Below are 19,846 nucleotides of genomic sequence, written 5' to 3' on the forward strand. Positions count from 1 at the left end.
AAAACATAAAACAGATTCTGGCTAAGGGACCAGGTGATGTACACAGATGTTTTCTATCCAATCCCATTTCATTTTTTTAAAGGCTGGTTGCAACCCACCAAACTGGTTTCATACTCGTAATGGGTCATGATCTAAAGCTTGAAAAACATCGACTGTTCAACTCAGGGTCCTGTCTATATGCAGTTCCATTTGCCTGGACTCCTTCCCCTTTGTTTACTCATTCTGCTCTCAGCTCAAAGATTACTTCCTCAAAGACACCTTCCAGGACCACTCCTGCCCGCATAACCACCACCACCAAACTAGAGCAGAATCTCCTGTTGGATGCTTTATAGCATCTTATACTTTTCATCACTGCATTTACCAAAGTTCAAATAGATGATTCATGTCTTCCTATCTAGACCATAAGCTCAAGAAAATCAAGACCATGTCTGTTTGCTAACCATGTGTTCTCTGCTCACAGCACAATGCTTGGCTTAGGAGGGATGAGCTACTCAAAATTATTTGCAGAATGAATAATGACTTTGCAGAATGAATAATGGGCTTATAAACTTATAAAGCTTCAATTAATATTTACAGAAACAAAAATAGTTAACTCTGGATTGTTGCAGTGTTTTGAATGGAAAATACAAGTGGCATTTAAAAATTTATCTTTAAAACAGTATGTTTAAAAAACACCACACATATGAAGTTGAGTAAAGGCAAGATTACATAAAATGGAAATCAGAGTTGAGTTGGATTTCTATTATTGTTTCTCTACTTCTGATTATTAAATAAGGTGCCCAACACTTCTCTGATAGCTTTTCAAGTTCCTTTATTCAATATTCTTGTTCATCTCAAATTATTTCTGAGAATGCAATTTCTACATCTAAACTAGTTTCAAAGCTCACATTAATCCTTAAATGTGTAGATAATTTCTAAAATGAACCTAGGACAATTTTTTGAGCACTATCATTATAGCTGGTCTCCCCACCAACAACAAAAACAAAACACTCAAGTGCCTTGTTGGGCAGCTCCTTCACAAATGACTAATTAAAACTAACCTCACATCACTTTTGCGGCTTACTTAAGAAAGTCACTTTGATTAATTTTGACGGCTTTTAGTTTAGTAAATTAGAGAACTGGTCATTGTCAGTGGTAAAAAGATGATTATAAAAATTAAAGATGTGTATCACAAGTTTCAAATAAAACAATTCACCTATCTCAGCAAAGAGTTTACTTTAATTAAGTGTCCAATTAATAACCCAAAGTTGTAAAAAGTGTTTCAAAAATGCTTAAACATTTTTAGTCAAGACTAAGAAAATCTGTAAAGAAACAAGCAAAATGGTGGGAAAGGGAGGAGCTGAAAAGGAAAATACGCTACCTGTGATCAGCATTATGGTGAGTAATGTACTGATTTTGTTACATACACTGTACTTTTCATATTTCAAACTGAAAAAAGGAAACATTATGGTTGAAAAAATTTTTAGTAACATAAAGCTAATCCAAGCTTTCATAAAACTGAACTACGATAATGAGAAAGTTTGGAGGAGACAGGCTTTCCAAGATCATCCACACTAATTTTCCCATGTGCCAGAACGAACATCCTCTAGTTGGTGGTTACATAAAACGCAGTTATTAACAGATTGCAAATGGCAGTTTAATTAAATGAGATAACAATACAAAAAGCACTTAGCAAAGTGCCTGGTTCATCATGAAGACTCAGTAACTGTTAGCCATTATTACTGGCAGTGTTTACTGTGGGAAATTGTTTTTAAATATATTTAAGTAATGAACAAGATGTAGCTTCACTATAACACATCTGTAGATTGAGAGCAAGAACTATAGAAATGGAAATAATTCCAGAAACTTAACTAACTTCGTGGAAACCTACTAAATGGCTTCCAAGTGAAGTTTGAACTGTGCAAACAGACTGTTGAGCAAAATATTTGTGAAACTCCCCTAATTCTCATGCACCTCTTCAACTCAAAACCATCACCATTAAAATCCTGTTTTATCCACTTGGCAAAGAACTTTGAAGCAAACAAAATTACTGGGCAAAACTACTTTCTCTGTATGTTCCAAATTCTAAGTAATACGTGCATTATAGATGTGAATGCTAAGTTCCCAGTACCCCAAAATGTGGCTTCTCTGACTTCAGTAGCCTGTGTTAATCAAGCCCCACGTACCTCCTCGCAAAGGGATCCCTATAGAAGTATTTTCATTTTAGCCACTGGGCTGTCTCACTGAAGTGTAAAACTGCTCCAAATATCTGTACTTAATAGTTCCCATCTTACTATTTCTACCTCTGGAAAAACCGCCAGATATTTGAGAAGTCTGACATTTCAGCACAATTTCTGATTTGGTAAGAATCTACTTAAAGATGCTAAAAAAAAAAATCAAAAAAATTCATTCTGGAGGTCTTTGATTATATTTTTTAAAAGCATTTCCCACAAACAGAATAAGGGCATGTCAAAAAGGTTTATCAATATCATGCAAATAACCGTAATTTCTAAAGAAAGACGTGCAACACACACACACTTCATTCCTGTGCAGTCAGAACCCAGCACGTTTAAAAAAGAGGAAGCTGCCCAACCTCCCACGCCTCCAAAATGTCTAGCATTCCTGGCAGGCAGGGCTCTCCCTGACCAGCTAAAGCCTCCCAATGTCAAACAGTACGTACCCCATCCCAGGATTTAAATACAGAGTGGGAAAATGGAGCAACCAAAAAGGGCGGCAGACATTACAGTTACGGACAAAGGATACAGGCACAGAGAAAGATGGGGAAACGGGAAGGGGCGCTCAGCTCCCACCTTTAGCAGCTAAAAGACCTGCCCTCCGAAGAGGTATGAGGTCAATTTCTTCTTGAGAAAGAGAGTAAAGAAAGGTAAACACGGATACACGAGGCTCGTCAGTCACTAGGGCTCCAGCTTGAAACATCTCAGACTTAAGCTCATCCGTCAAAATGAAATTCAAAAAAACAAAAACCAAAGAACCGTCAAGCCCCAAACACGTCCACAACAGAATTGGGAAAAACCAGTAAGACTTAGGAAGCCTTGGAACCAAACACCCCATGTCAGCCCAAAAGACAGAGGTGAGGAGAACTATGCCCCACGGAAATCTTAAGACGCCCCTTGCAGGAGAGCCCGCCGGAGGGAGGGCTGCCGTCAGGGAACAGCGAGTGGGACCGGGATCCGCAGCTAGACCAGACTCGGTAGCGGTCAACAGTACAGATTCTGGAGCTGAACTCCGCAATCTGCCAATTACTAGTCTGTGTGCTCCGCCACGTTTTAACCTCAGTTCCCCCGTGTGACAAATGAGTTAAATAATCTCGGACCTGTCCTGAGGAGTAAAGAAGTTAAAATGTGGAGCGCTCTTAGAACAGGACGCGGACCGGGGACGTGCTGTTTGCTTTTCTTATCATCGTCATCATCGGCTCAGGCCACCGCTTGTGCCCTCCCTGCTCCTCCGCTCCGACCGCGCCCCCCGCCCCGCTCGGACCCCTCCCCGAGGACCCCGGCCCCCAGCGCAGCCCGCAGCCGCCGCCGCTCGGGGCCGCCGCGTGGGCAGCCCGCACGCTGGACGGCACTCGCCGGCGGCCGCCGCGGGGGACCCAACCCCGAGCCGCAGCCGCCCCGGCGCCATACTCACCGCGGCGCTCCATCCCGCTCCATGCCCCGACACTCAGGGCCGCCGCCGCCGACGGCTGGAGCTCGCCGCCCCCATCCCCCACGGCCGCCGACGCCCGGCCGAGTCCCTGCCGCCCCAAAAGCCCGAGCCACCGCCACCGCCGCGCCGGCCGCGGCCGCCCCGCCCCCGGCCTCGCCCCTCCCACCGGGCCGCGGCCCGCCCCCTGGGGCCCAGCCCATTGGCCCGCGCGCGCGGGGGGCGGGGCAAGGCGCCCGCAGCAGGTGGGGGCGGCTGCGGGCTGTCAGCTGCCCCGCAGCCCGCGACGGTCCCCTGCGCGGCAGGAAGTGTTAGCCACCCCGTGCGGCTTGCGGCAGGACAGGCGGAGCGAACCTTAGGAATAAGTCACCTGATGACTAGAGCTGGCTAATACGAGTTTCTCGTATGAGCAATCTACATTTCTGATGAGATACTTCTTTCGACCACCTTGTTGTTCCCTCTCCAACTGCTTTAAGAAAACAAAAACAGAACAAGCCTCCACACAGGTGAAGTGTAACACAGACCTGGCTCAACTCCTTTTCAGAAGAATGAAACCAGCCAACTACTCTGCCCTCTGTAGAGGGTAATATTTTCCACTTAGACCTATATTACTTTCTTCAATTGCACTCTCAGACTCGCTCAGAATGAGAAAAATGTCTGAGAAAGGTGGAATAACTAAAGAAAGCAGGAGGGGGCTGAAAGTACATAACCCCCATATCCTACTACTCACTGGACAAGCAATATCATTTACCTCAGTGCTGGTACATTCAGAAAGAACTGATGGAGAAACAGAAGGCACGTGGGGAGGGTGACTGGGTAGTGGTGGAGGCAGACAGAAAAATTATCACAGCTGGGAGAAGGCAGGAAAAGACACAGGAGAGTGTGAGAAGAAGTAGAAAGAAAATTGGGGTGCAGACACAGGGGGCGAGAGAGAGGCAAAACCAAGGAAGGCAGAAACTGGTGAAGGCAGGAAGAGAAAATAAGAACAAGAAATAAAAGAGAGAGAGGAGGAGACTATCTACTTACAGAGACAGAAAAAGTGAGCATGATGGCGCCAGTAAGTGAAGTAGTGAGAAAGGGAGAAAATACTCCTTGACAAAGAGAAGAGGAACATCTCTCATATCTTTGAACCCTTACAAGAAAAACAATGTTGAGAAAATAAAGCAAATTTGGCCCCTCAGCTGCTACTTGGAAAAGATAAATACGAAAATGCTTAGCTCCTTGGTGACTTTAGCTCCACACTGGATGTTTCAGACTCAACTTAAACAAATTTACCCCTTCAAGCCCCAAACACAACAGTACCAAGGACATGGCACAGATATTCAGGAAACCTACAAACCAAACTGTCCCGCTAACCATACTTAAAAAGAAAAATACACCTTGGACTCTCACCATGAAAACTATTGATGCCCTAAACTGAAACAAACTAATTAAGAGGAGAGGTGGGAGGTCCCCAGGCCAAAATGGGGCTGCAGCAGTGCAACCCTGATTAATCACATGTAAGGTTTGGGGAAGAAATATGAGGGAGCCACTCAACCTCAAACACCCCCTTACATCTATTTTAACATACATTAGTTATTCTGTGCTCTTATCCACGATTCCCCTTAATAAAGACGATTGTGTTCCTTGTTAAAAGTGGAACTGGTGGTATCACTGACAATGTTTTGAAAAAGGTCCTGATGGGGAGAAAGGGTATGTGGGGTGGAGGAGGTGGTGTGACGGGGACAGAAAGGAGCACACAGGAGGAAGAGAAAAAGCAGTGAAAGAGAGACAAACAGAGATGTGAGAGGGTGAGAAACAATTGCAGAGAGAGAGAGAGGAAAAGAGGACTGAGGAAGATGCAGAGATAAGTGGAGGCAGAGGAAGACAAAATAAGATGGAGACAGATTAAGGAAGATAAGAGAGGCACAGATGATAAAGAGAGAGAAAGGGATCGAGAGACTACCCACTGACAGAAAGGGAAAGGGACACCTCTCACACACGAGCAGTTCCAGAGAAGTGAAGCCAATCAGGCTCCTACCTCCTTACCTAGAAAAAATAAACGTGAAAACCCCAGGCTCCTTGATGACCTGGGCTCTACAACAATTTTGCAGACTTAATTTTTACAAACTTACCTGTAGTTAAACATAACTATACCAAGATCAAAAGCACTAGAAATACTGAAGACACCTAAAAATGAAACATTCCTTTAAACCCCACTGGAGGAGAATGATACACCATGGACACTCACCATGGAAACCACTGATGACTAAACTGAAGGACACCAACTGGGAGAGAGGAAAGGATTCTGAAGGCCAAGGAGGGTAGGGGCAGGGCAATGCTTAGGGAGCTCAAGGGAAGAAAGTCTGCCCCTTGGATCTGCTCTGGGTTAATCCTAAGACCCTTCCTACCAGATCTACCTCCAAACCACCTCAAAACAGCCAACTATGGTGCACAGAACCTGACACAGAGTGGGTCTTCAATGAATAGTAGGTGGTTACATTCTAAGTAAGGTTATCTGAGGGAAATGTTGAGAAGTCTCTCAACCCCAATTCTTCTCTTGAATCTTTTAAAAAATACATTAATTGTCTGTCATCTTCTCCACCCTTCTTCCTTAGGAAGGAGGCTAATGACATTTGGGAACATTCACAAAAATAGTAGTTTCACTTTTAAATTAAAAAGGTTATTTTATTAATCCCCCAACTTGCATTTTGTTTAAAGTAATTTTATATCAAAAAATAAGTTTCAAGTATGAAAACTACATTTTTGCAATATCTTTCTGCAAATTCAAAATTCTTGGTTTATAATTGAACTGTAAAGTGTTCAAAAAAAAGAAAAAGTAAAACCATCTATATATCTATTGTAGAAGTCCAACATCTTAAAATGTTGCTCAATAAGTTGCAGAAAAACATTTACAGAAGCAACATATAATTGAAAACAAACTACTTGTGTTTTTACCATTTTATATTATTATTGTCTCTGGTGTTTTTTCCTTCTCAAACAGAAATTCATATCCTCTATAATGTTGTTTTTGAGTCAGCCATTCTGTGAAGCCTCAACTTGCATTTTGTTAAAATCTTCCTTTTTTTTCTTTTGTCCTGCTTTTTCTCCTCAAATCCTCCAAGTACATAATTGTATATTTTAGTTGTGGGTCCTTCTAGTTGTAGTATGTGGGACACCACGTCAATGTGGCCTAATGAGCAGTGCCATGTCTGCGCCCAGGATCCGAACCGGCGAAACCGTGGGCCACCAAAATGGAGAGTGCAGACTTAACAACTCGGCCATGGGGCCGGCCCCTAAAATCTTCTTTTTCATGTTTCTCTGCAGTGTTAACATAGTCAGCATTGTTATTTTTGCTAGACAGATGTCTTCATATTCCTGAAATTGATTCTGTAGTTTAGGTAGTCTACTTTTCATAACAGAACGTGGGTCTCAAAACATTTTATAATGTCTGGAAACATTGTTTGTTGTCACAACCAGGGAGGAGGTTGTACTGACATCTAGTGGGTAGAGGCCAAGGATGCTGCTACACATCCTACTTGCACAGGAGAGCACCTTCAAACCTCCCATCTCTACCTGCAACAGAGAATTATCCGGCCCAAAACGGTCAATGGTGTCAAGGTTGAGAAACCCTGATCTAGATACAATTACTACTTTATAAGCAATATAGAAGACAGGAAGTGCCCAGCAAAATCTAGACTGTGGGCCATTTTATAGAGCAAACAACACAATTTCTTAAAGAAATAAATTGCAAGGTAAAAGATAGAAAGAAAAACCTCTATATTAAAAAGAATTAAAATTTTAGATATATCTAAAGTGCAGGAAAAATGAGACCAGATTTGCCCTTCCACTATACTGTTTTTAGACATTGGACTACCGACAGCACAGGACTGTGATCCCTGAGATGGGATCACAAACAAATGAGGTAAGCCCTACCACTGCCCCAACTTTCTGCCTGGAGGCACATTCTAGACCATGGCACAGGAAGAGGGAAGCCAGGCAGAGCATGGTAATCTTGCTAAACTGAGGAGACAGGGATTACAGTTTAGGGAGACTGGGGAAGCTAGAATCTGTAGAATAGAGTGCAAGGAAGGAAGGAAGTAGGCAGAGGAAGAGCTCCAGAAATTTGCATTGGCAATTCCTTAATTTTCTTGTTGAATACAAAGCTGCACATGTGTAGGGCGAAACTCCACAAGGATGGGCAAAGAATGTCCAGAAAGCAGTAGCTGAACAATTCTCAGGGCTCCCACAGGGCTGGGAGACCTCTGAGTTTTCATCAGCCAGAGTAGAGAGACCTATTGAACACACAGGGAGAGATCCCAGAAGGGCATGTGTTAGCAGTACATCTAATCCAGCCCTATTAAAAATAGTATTCTAGACTCACCACAACAAAGCTTCAAAACAAGCCTTATTTTGTAAATTCCTTTAAAAAAAATTTAAAACAAAAGAATAACAATGTGTGTGGCATTTACAAGATATACAGAAGTAAAACGCATGACAACAGCACAAAGTAAAGAAGGAGGGAAATGAAAGTATATGGTAAAGCTCTTATATTACATGTGAAATAGTATAAGATTATTTGAAGGTATACTACAATAAGTTAAAAATGCATATTAAAATATTCAGAGATACAGTTAGTAAGCCAATAGTGGACACAAATGGAATTTCAAAAAATTAAAAGAGGCATGATGAGAAGAAAAAGAAACAAAGAACATATGAGACAAATTAAAAACAAACAGCAAGATAATAGACCTAAACCCAATCATATAAATAATTACACTAAATATAAATACTCTAAAAACCACTACAAAGGCAGAGATTGTCATACTGCATAAAAAAGTAAGACTCAGCTACATACTGCTATAAAAAACAGACTTGAAATATAAACACACAGATAGATTGAAAGTAAAAGAGGCAACTAGACTTTTGGTGGTGAATATAGCATAGTCTATACAGAAGTCGAAATATAATGATGTACACCTGAAATTCATATAATGTTATAAATCAGTTACCTCAATAAAAAAAGTAAAACAACATAAAAAGATACACAATGCAAATACTAACCATAAGAAAGCAGAAGTAGCTCTATTATATCAGACAAGAAGTTTTACCAAGAATAAAGAATATTTCCTAACGATAAATGTGTCAATTCACCATAAAGACATAATCCTAAAAGTGTATGCACCTAAAAATAGAGATCCAGAATATATGAGGCAAAAACTGACAGAATTGTAAAGAAAAATAGACAAATCCCATTGACAGTTAAGATTTCAACAATCTTCTCTCATTAACTGATAAAACAAACAACAGAAAATCTGTAAGGATACAGAAAATTTGAACAATGCTATCAACCAACTTGATCTGATAGATATTTATAGAAAATTCCACCCAACAATAGCAGAATACACATTTTTTCAAATTCACATAAAATATTCACTAAGATAAACCATATATGGGACCATACAACAAATCCCAATAATTTAAGAGGGCTGAAATCATATAGTGTATATTCTCTAACCCAAACAACATCAAATTTGCAATCAATAACCATAAGATAATTAGGAAATCTCCAAATATTTGGAAATGATAAAATCTACTTTTAAATAATCCATGGGTCAAATTTCCACAAAGGAAATTTGAAAATATTTTGAACTGAATGAAAATGAAAACACAATATTTCAAAATGTATAAGTTACACGGTAAAAGCCGTGGTCAGAGAAATATATAGCTTTAAGTGCTTTATTAAAAAGACAGAAGGGTCTAAATTCAATGATCTAAGCTTCAAGAAGCTAGAAAACAAAGACCAAATTAAACACAAAGTAAATAAAATGAAGAAAATAATGGCAAGAGTAGAAATCAGTAATACAGAAAACAGACAACAAAGAAAAATCAATGTAACTAAACGCTAGTTCTTTGAAAAGATCAATAGATAAATACCTAGCTAGACTGATCAAAAAGTACAGAGAGAAAATACAAATTACTAATACCATGAACGAAAGAAGAGATATCAGGACACACCCTGCAGATATTAAAAGGGTAACAAAGGAATGTTACAAACAACTTTGCCAATAAATTCAACAACTCAGATGAAATGGAAAAATTTCTTGAAAGACAGAAATGACCAAACCTAACACAAGAAATAGAAAATCTGAATAGCCTTAAATGCATTAAAGAAATTAAATTCATAATTTAAAACATCTCACAAAGAAAACTGCAGACCCAGATGGCACACTGATGAAATCTATTGAGCCAGATAAAATAATCCTACAAAAACTTTCAGAAAACAGAAGAGGCAAGAACACTTCCCAACTCATTTTATGAGGTCAATATTACCCTGATACCAAAACCACACAACAACACTACAAAAAAATTACAGGCCAAATTTCTTAACACAGTTAAGTCAAATCCAACAATATATAAAAAGAATAATACATTATGACCAAGATGGGTTTGTCCCAGGAATACCAGCTTAGTTTAATATTCAATAGAAAAAAACATGTGATCATCTCAATAGATGCAGAAAAAGCATCTAACAAAATTTTGTACCTATCAAGATTAAAGCAGTCAGCAAAAGAGGAATAAAAAAGAATTTCATCAACCTGCTAAAAGACATCTACAAAATATCTACAGCTAACATCACAGTTAATGATGAAAGAGACAATGTTCCTCCTTATGATAAGGATCAATATTGTTACTTAAGAAGGTCTTAGCCAGTACAATAGAAAAAGAAAGAAAACACATTCAGATTGAAAAGGAAGAAGTGAAACACTTTATTCCAAGTTGACATGTTTCTGTACCTAGAAAATCCTAAGGAAACTATAAATAAGCTACAACTGATAAATGAATATAGCAAGATCACAGAATACAAGATCAATATACTATAACAAATTTTATTTCTACATACTAGCAATAAACAATTGGATACTGAAATGTTAGAAACTAATACCATGTACAAAAACATCAAAAAATAAGATATTTTTAGGAATAAATTTAACAAAACATGCAAGATCCTAAATTTAAAACTACAAAAAATTAGTGCAAGAAATCAAAGAAGTGAACAAATTGACAAGCATACCATGATCATGGATTGGAAGACTCAACACTGTTAAGACTTTAATTTCCTTCAAATTGATCTAGCTTCAAGCAATCACAAACAAAATCCCTCCTGGCTTTTTTGTAGAAACTGATATGCTGACTATAAAATGTATACAAATATGTAAAAGATCTGGAACAGCCAAAACAATTTTGAAAAAGAGCAAAGTTGGAGGACTTACACTGCCTAATTTCAAGACCCACTATAGGGCTACAGTAGTCAAGAGAGTGTAATATTGGCATGAAAAGAGACACAGACCAACAGAATAGAATAGAGTCCAGAAACAGACCCACATATAGACAGCCAATTGATTTTCAAGATGTGCCAAAGTAATTCAATGAGGGAAAAGGTAGTCTTTTCAATAAATCATGCTGAAATAACTGGATATCCATATGAGAAAAAAATAATCCTCAACCCTTACTTCACAGCATACTCTAAAACTAACTCAACATGTATTATAGACCTACACATATAACTTAAAACTATCAGTCTTTTAAATTCAAGAGTTGGAGGATGCAGCTGCCTGTTTTTACAAACAGAAGTTTTTGGGCGACACAGCCATGCCCAATCATTTACGTATGTCAATAACTGCTTTTGAGCTACAACAGTAGAGTTGAGTAGTTGAGGTGCTATAGCCTGAAAGCCTAAAACAACTACAATCTGGTCCTGTAATAAAAATTTTGAGGATCCTTGTTCTAAAAGAAAACATGGGAGAAAACCTAGGGAACAATTTCTCAGATAGACAACATAAAAGAAAACATCAGTAAACTGGACTTCATCAAAATTTAAAACTTCTGCTCTTTGAAAGACAACTGTTAAGAAATGAAATACAAGCCACAAATTGGGAGAAAATACCTGACAAAGGACTTGTATCCAAATTATATTAAGAACTCTAACAACTCAATAATAAGAAAACAAACAACCCAATAAATTAATGAGTAAAATATCTGAACAGACACTTCACAAACGAAGATACACAATTGGCCAAGAAGCATATGAAACAGTGCTCAACTTCATTATTATCAGGGAAATGCACATTTAAACCACGAGATACCAATAAATATCTACCAGAATTCTTAATTTTAGCTAGACTGAAATACCAAATTTGGAGTAGGATGTAGAGCAACAGAAACTGTCACACACTGCTGCCACACAAGGTACACAATCACTTTGGAAAATATCTTGACATTTCCTTATACAGTTAAACATACATTTACCACACAACCCAGCAATTCTACTCTTTTATACAGCCATGTGTTGGTTAATGACAGGAATACATTCTGAGAAATCTTCAGCAATTTGGTCACTGTGGAAACATCACAGAATATACTTACACAAACCTAGATGGTATAACCTACTACACCCAGGCTATACGGTACTAGTCTTATGGGACTACGTTGTCTACACGGCCTGTTGTTGACTGAAACATCATTAAGCAACATGTGACTGTATACCCAAAAGAAATGAAAACATACATTCACCCAAAATCTTGTACACAAATGTACATAGCAACCTTCTTCACGATAGTCAAAAAACTAGAAACAACCCACATATCCATCCACAGATAAATGGATAAACCAATTGTGATATGCAGCCTTACAGTGGAATACTACTTAACCATAAATATCCATGATATGGCAAAAACCATGGATGAATCTCAAAAATATTATGCTAAATGAAAGAAGTCAGGCAGAAAGAATATACACTATATGATTGCATTTACATGAAATTCTAGAAAATATTAACTTAACCTTTAGTAACAAAAAGCAACAGCAGTTGCCTGGGAACAAGGGTTGTGGTGTGGGGGTAGGGGGTGTTCCCAATGAGCATGAGGAAGCTTTCTGGAGAGTTGGAAATGTTCTATTATCTTGATTATGGTGGTGATTACATGGGTGTATACATTTGTCGAAACTCACTCAAACCTCACATCACACTGGTGCTCAATGAATATTAGATAAATCAAAAGTAAGATTATAGGATGTTCCATATGACAAAATACCTTCCATCCTCTTCCTTAGAAAGGAAAACTATGGCATTTGAAAACTTTCTCAACAACAAATACTGGAAACTTTCTTTTTCTTTTGCTGAGGAAGATTCAGCCTGAGCTAACACCTGTGCCAATCTTCCTCTATTTTATATGTGAATCACCACCACAGCATGGCTGACAATTGATGAAGGTCCGCGCCAGGGATCCGAACCTGTGAACCCCAGCCACCAACGTGGAGCACACCGAACTTAACCACTACGCCATGGGACTGGCCCCTGGAACATTTTTTAAGAAAAAGAAAAATTCTTATCTAGGGAAGCAGAGTGATCAAATAGCTCTTTTGCACATCAGAGTAATAATAAAAAGAAGGAAGTACAAATCCTCCACAAAAATCCTCATCATATCAAAACGTGTTCCTACCCTTTCTTTTAAATCTCCTTGTTTCTCTAGGTACAAACCTGTCTTTTTGTGTTGACTCAACACCATGCTGGAGGTGAGGTGGGAAATTAAAAACAAACAAAATAGCCTTAAAGCAGAATCATGGAAGCTGATCGATGACATTCTGGGACGCATTAGAGATACCAGCAATTCTGCCCAGAAGGGCCCTTCTGCCTTCTGTGCTTATTAAAATCATTCCCTTAACTTCAATCTCACACAAAACATCACTTCTTCAAAGATGCCTTTTCATTCCCTCCACTGAAAATAAATTATCCTTCTACTTTCCTCCAGGATTTCAACATACTTTTCTTGGGTAACCCAAGACATTATGCCTTGGGCTCTATTTATTCGGAATGGTCTACTTCTACCCAATAGACTGAAAGTTCCACAGGACCCTGTCTAATATTGAGTGGGATCACAGGAAATTTTCTGAGAGAATGCTGAATGAATCACCAATGGTGCAGGAATGAAAATCCTTCCAGGGTGCCTTCTGGGCACGAGTTTTGTAACATAGTACTAATGCCTAGGACCAACAGCAGCCTTTGTGGAAGCCCACATTCCTAGGTCAAGGGCTTTTACAGCTGGGAGGTGAGGGCGCTGATAATCTACGCAGATGTTCTATTTTAGGGAGGTAGGCAGAGCGGGAGTGACCAGCCACGCAGATTTGCCGAACAGTGCTTTCTTCATCTCAGCCAAAGTTCTACTTCCTGCCCATTTGGGGACTGAAACATTTTCTACCCAGGCTTATCTTACTTTCCTTCAAGTTCACTCTTAAACTCTTAGAATCACGAGACCAGAGCTGTTTGCACCATAAAGCTAATGGAGCTCAAGCGTTAGGGTTCTGCACTTGCACAGCTCATACCATCAGAAAGCACTTCTCAGTCAGTACCCATTCCTGGCAAACTGCCTACAGAAATCTCCGAGGAAAGGGATCTACAGCTCGAAGACTCTCGTAATTTGTTGTGATTTCTTTACTCATTCTAAATACTTTCACATCTAACTTTGAATTCTTTTTCTTGAAGAGGAAACCCCCTCTGCCAAACTGAATAAGGGGCAAAGTTGATGCCCAAAAAAGAAGAGGAAAGGAAAAAGTAAATGTGGAAGAGAAAGCTCCTTGGCTCTTCTGGCTCCACTGCGGTCTTGGAACTTTCACAAAACACCTCCTAACACCCCCAAGAGATCCACCCTTAGAAGATAAAGAATGTCAAAGATCCAAAAATCCCTATGTGGGGGGGGGGGGGGGGGGGGGGGGGGGGTGTAAACAAACCTCACAAGTCTCTAAAGAGGGTGGTGGTGAAAAAGCAAGACAGACCCTGGACACGTCAGAGGGGCTCCAAGACAAGGACGGCCAAAGGAAGGACGGCCAAAGGCAGGCCGTCCTCGAGCACAAGCTTTCCATCATCGGGTCCTGGGACATCCAGGGAAACAAAATCACAGGGATAGGTTTTCCTCGTAGTAGCCGCAGTCCTGTCAATTCCTATTTTGCAAAGCACACGACTTGCCCTAGGACCAAGGCTGGGAAAAGGTGGATGGGGCAGGGGCGGAGGAGAATGCTGAAGGGACAGCTACAGGGGGAAGAGAGAAAAGGGGCAGGGGGTGGTGTGGAGAGAGTGACAGAGACGCACCAGAGCGGGGCACTCGGATAGAAAGGGAAGGAGAGTGCTTTTCTATCTTCAGTTTCCCCCTCCCCAAAATAATAAACAGCCTGGGCCTAGGTGAGGCGACATGTGATAAGAAAAGGTAGACATGGAACACGAGATATCTGTTATTTTATCTCAGCCCTTGCATTTGTCAGGCTGAAATTTCAGAAAACACCACCAAATTTCCAAAAAGATTCCAAGTGAGGAAGACGATAGTGAAGACCCCTGAAGACCTGGTGAAGGAAACCAACGGGGAGGAAGGGGGGAGGGGAGGAGACCCTGAATTACCCAAGGAGCCAGACGAGGGCGTGTGGTTAGGACAGGGAGAGGGGCTGCAGGACTTTGGGGGGCTGGAAAGGGAGAAAAGTCCGCTCGGCGAGCCTCTCCCGACTGCCCGGGCAGCGTCGCCTAACTCGGCGCACCCATCCCGCCCCGCGGGGTCCGCGCACCGCCCGCTCGCGCCCTCGCAGCTCCTCCGCTCCGGCCGCTCCCCTCGCCCCGCTCGGACCCCTCCCCGAGGACCCCGACCCCCAGCGCAGCCCGCAGCCGCCGCCGCTCGGGGCCGCCGCGTGGGCAGCCCGCACGCTGGACGGCACTCGCCGGCGGCCGCCGCGGGGGACCCAGCCCCGAGCCGCAGCCGCCGCGGCCCCACACTCACCGCGGCGCTCCATCCCGCTCCATGCCCCGACACTCAGGGCCGCCGCCGCCGACGGCTGGAGCTCGCCGCCCCCATCCCCCACGACCGCCGACGCCCAGCGGAGCCCCTGCCTCCCTGAAAGCCAGGGCCACCGCCGCGCCGGCCGCGGCCGCCCCGCCCCCGGCCTCGCCCCTCCCACCGGGCCGCGGCCCGCCCCCTGGGGCCCAGCCCATTGGCCCGCGCGCGCGGGGGGCGGGGCAAGGCGCCCGCAGCAGGTGGGGGCGGCTGCTGGCTGTCAGCTGCCCCGCAGCCCGCGACGGTCCCCTGCGCGGCAGGAAGTGTTAACCACCCCGTGCGGCTTGCGGCAGGACAGGCGGAGCGAACCTTAGGAATAAGTCACCTTTTACGTCCTCCAGCAGGGAGCAGATCCTCTGTGTTGTTTAAGCGGACATTTCTCAGGTGGACGCTTTGCATTCCTTCCGCTCAGGAATCCGGTCTTCAACTTGTTTTGTCCACCTTCTTCCTACATCGTCATTCTCCTTTTCGGAACAAAAATACATTTTGTGTTTAACTTTAAAACTGCTCCACTCTTTCTCTCTTCGACTGATTGTCATTTTCAGACAACTAAATTACTCAAAACATCAACTATTATGTACAGTACCTGTTTCATAGAAGTTGCTCAATAAATACCGTGAAATGTATGTCCCCCTACTTGCATCTTACCATTAAATGCTCCTTGAGTAATGGGACTCATCAACACTGTGGGGAAACGAAAAAACCTAAGTTAAAGTATTTATCTAGATGTTGGATCACACATCATATATGAAAAAGAGTACAGCGTTTCTATTGAATAGTTAGAGTATGGGTTAGTAACACTTAACTCTGACAAGAATACCCTTCCTGTCGTCTATGCTGAGACATAGCAGGCACTCTATGAATATTAGCTGAATAAATAGGTAAAATTATGGGAAGGAAATTTGGAAAAGTTCCTCAAGTTCATCCTCCCCTTAAATCTTTTTCAAAATATATTCAAAATCTGCCATATTTTCCACTCTCCTTCACTGGTCAGGAGGAATATGATATTTGAAAACATTCTCAGAGAAAGGTGGTAATTCAATTTTGCAATAAAGTAAATACAATTATTAACCAAGAAAGAACAAACGTCAAAAATCTGTTATCTGGGACAGGTGGCTCTTGTGTTTGGTAAAGAAAAGAAAGAATAAAGAGCAATACTTCCACCGAATCCTGTAATGGTGTTCCAGCACGTGCCCTTACAAGCCAACTTGTTTTTTATCTATAAATGCTTCTTGGTTAATGTGGCTCAAGGTCATGGCTGTGGAGGATGAGGAATCACAGGCAAACAAACAAAAAATCAGAGGCATAATTGGATACTGGATTAATAATGAAACATATATGACAGATGGTGTAGTATTGCTATTTTATAATTACAAGATGTATTAATAGCACATAGCCACTCTGACTATTGAAATGTTCGTCATTCTTTCTGTGATAGAATGCCACCTCTGCTCTGAAGTCTTCCTGTTGTCCTCACTGAAAATCAATCATCCTATTTGACATTACATGGTACACGGAATCCTATTCTTGCGACACTTGTTCTCATGCAGTATTTTACTCGGTAGTGTTTATTTATACTAATTAGATTGTGCAGGTCTACAGTATTACATTATGTGTTGGGTCCTGAAAGGGCCCCTACTAAGTATTTTCTGAAGGAATATTGAAGGAATGATCAATGGGCCCAGGAATGAAAAATCCTTCCAGGATACATTTGTTTTAACCGTAAGCTCTGCTCAAGCTGTTGTAACTAGTGAAATCAAATGCAATGGCCACAAAAACCACATGCCTTAAAGCAAAGCTTGTCCCAGCTACCCTGTTCCCTATGGTGAAGAGGCTGATAACGAAGGTGGTGGAGGTGGGAGCTCAGCCCCACAGGAGAGTGCAGCAGACAGGGGCTCTTCCTCTCCGCCATGCTTCAACTACAGCCTGATTCAAAGAACTCAACATAATCCAGCAGACCTACCCTATTTTTATTCACTCCGCAAATATTTATCGTTTACCTCCAACATGCCAGGCATTGTTCTAAGCACAGCGGTTATGTTAGTGAACTTTAAATCCACTTTCAGACTCTCCTCGACAATGGTTAAATGCCTGGGAGAGGGGAAGACATAATGGAAGTAGGCAGGGGTAGCCCAAATGCAGGCAGGTGCCTGGTCACTGCTGTTGTCCTTGACCCTCACTGCTGGAGCATTTAGAAAGAACCATGGAGAGCCCGACAGGCCATAGTGAGTACAAAGGCTCCAGATTCCAAAGTGGACAAAACTCACCAAGCAGGTTATTAATCTTGATTCCATAATGGTTGTAATTGAGAAACAAGGAATCAATTCAGACAACATGCTGGAAACAAATGTGAAAGACTGTGCAAACATCCAAGAATTCTGTGTTGTCATGAGGAGAGGAAACTGAGTGAGACTGAAAAAAACACAGAGAAACTCGAGTGTGTGGATATGATATCATACTCATTTTATGTCTAGATTAAGGTATTACATTTCAAACCCCAATTTGTTTATGTTACTTTAAACTCTCTGATACATGATGACATAAACCTCTGTGCTTGAATCACCACATACCGTGACCTGATCTAATGTCCTAACAAGATGTGTAAGAAACTCTCCCAGTAATTAATGGTTTGTGCAAGACAATACTATTGGCCTAAAAAATTGAATTATTGATATTGTTGTAAATAATGAGGTGATGATGACAGTAATAAAAACTGGCTCCTCCCTGGTTTATTCTGTGCTACACATTGTCTAAATTATTCTTTATATTTGGTACATCATTTAGTCCTCACAGCAACCCTGTGAGGTACTATTATCATCCCCATTTTACGGTGAAAAACTGAGGCACAGAACAAAAGAAGTTCAATAAACAGTTTCTGTTGGACTTAATGAAAATCGCTGTTAAGATGAAGACAAGTTTGACCATACTTTTCTTGGAAAAAGATAGTGGGTAGTCACTCTTCTTGTTCGTCCTCTGCCACACTGGCCTTCTTGCTGTTCCCTGATACTGTAAAGTCCCTCTCCCTGGAATGGACTCCCCCAGATGTCTACGTGACTTGCTCTTTGCTCCCTTCCACTCTCTCCTCTAAGGTTCCACATCATTGACATGTTCCCTGACCAGTCCGTAGAAAACAGCATTCCCCCACTTTGCTGTTCCCTGTCTTCCTTGCCCTGCTTTAAATTTTGCCATAGCATTTATCCCTCTACTGACTTCGTAATGTTAGTAGTTTGTGTATTTTTTATTTCCCCTCACTAGTGTGGAATGTAAGCTCTGTGATGGAAGAGACTCCGCCTGTTTTAAATGAGAAGGTTTAAAGAAAATAACCGTGCATGTGCCCAAATACTAGATTTATCTTTTGAAAAGATTAGTTTAACATTTTGAAAGTTTTAATCAGGTAAGAGAACCATATTGCTTTGTTTGACAGAGATTTTACATTAGGTGCTTGTAAGCAACATACTAACATGTGCCAAGTTTAATTATTTCACCCAATCTTTCTCTGAAAGAACCATAAATAACTCTAGAATCTTAAATTATTTCCTTCTTTTTTAAAGTGGAGAGGTAAACATTTTCTGCTACAGTTTTTCTTTCATCTATTCCACCAAAGGCTGACTAGATAAGAAAGCAAATACAGCTCCTCCTCACCTGTGTGTTGTGTTCAATGAATGACGCTGTGCTTTGGAGCCCACCGTGCCATTTGATCCTCACGAAAACCCTGAGGTAGGAAGATGAGATCTGTTTTTCCCAAAAGAATATCATTATTTGCAGAGTCGGAGGAATGTTAGAACTCATCTACTCCATTCTCCTTTATTTTATAAGGAAAACCCAGCCCAGCTTTCCCAGAGATCACATGGTTAGTCATTGGCCTAATTAGATTGGAAGCAAGGCCAGGGCTCTTTCTACACTGACTGATAGATTAAGGTTTTAAAATGTCTGAAAGACTGTGAAATTAGTTTGGAGCACCTATCCGAATCATTCTTAGCTTAATGCATACATATTTAAGCTATATTAAAATGTTTAAATATGAAATTTGTTCTACGCATTTACTCATTATTTTGGAGGTCTAACTTATTATGTTAACAAAAAATAATGGTCCTAAAAAAACGGGTGGCTTAGCATGGAATCGATGAGGAGCTTGGTTTGCTCTCGAAGTAGAAAGTCATCCTGAGGCATTCTGGAACGCATCCACAGATTACTGCCTTTCTCTTAGGGAGAAGGCTGGCTGGCTTTAGGAAGGCCTAGAGCCCAATGGAAACATTGCTAATCTCTTCTTTATCTACCCACTGAACAAATATTGCTGAACCTTGAGAAACAATGCTACCACTAGGGCCTTTAATGAGTGTTTATCTTTCTAACTG

General features: G+C 41.3%; 1 protein-coding gene across 2 annotated transcripts in view; it reads right to left on the reverse strand.

Annotated features, from left to right (window-relative positions):
• Nucleotides 1–15,546, reverse strand: part of ARHGAP29 (Rho GTPase activating protein 29) — a 71,651-nt gene extending 56,105 nt beyond the window's left edge. The window contains exon 1 of one of the 2 annotated variants that reach the window (XM_046645331.1): nucleotides 15,438–15,546. The gene's annotated coding sequence lies outside the window, so the exon portion shown is untranslated. Of the gene's footprint in view, nucleotides 1–3,627; nucleotides 3,771–15,437 lie in introns of those variants that run through there. The other variant, XM_046645330.1, reaches the window with a different exon arrangement.
• Nucleotides 15,547–19,846: the final 4,300 nt, after the last annotated feature.

The sequence above is a fragment of the Equus quagga genome, chromosome 18 (assembly GCF_021613505.1).
Source record: "Equus quagga isolate Etosha38 chromosome 18, UCLA_HA_Equagga_1.0, whole genome shotgun sequence".
Taxonomy (NCBI): domain Eukaryota; kingdom Metazoa; phylum Chordata; class Mammalia; order Perissodactyla; family Equidae; genus Equus; species Equus quagga.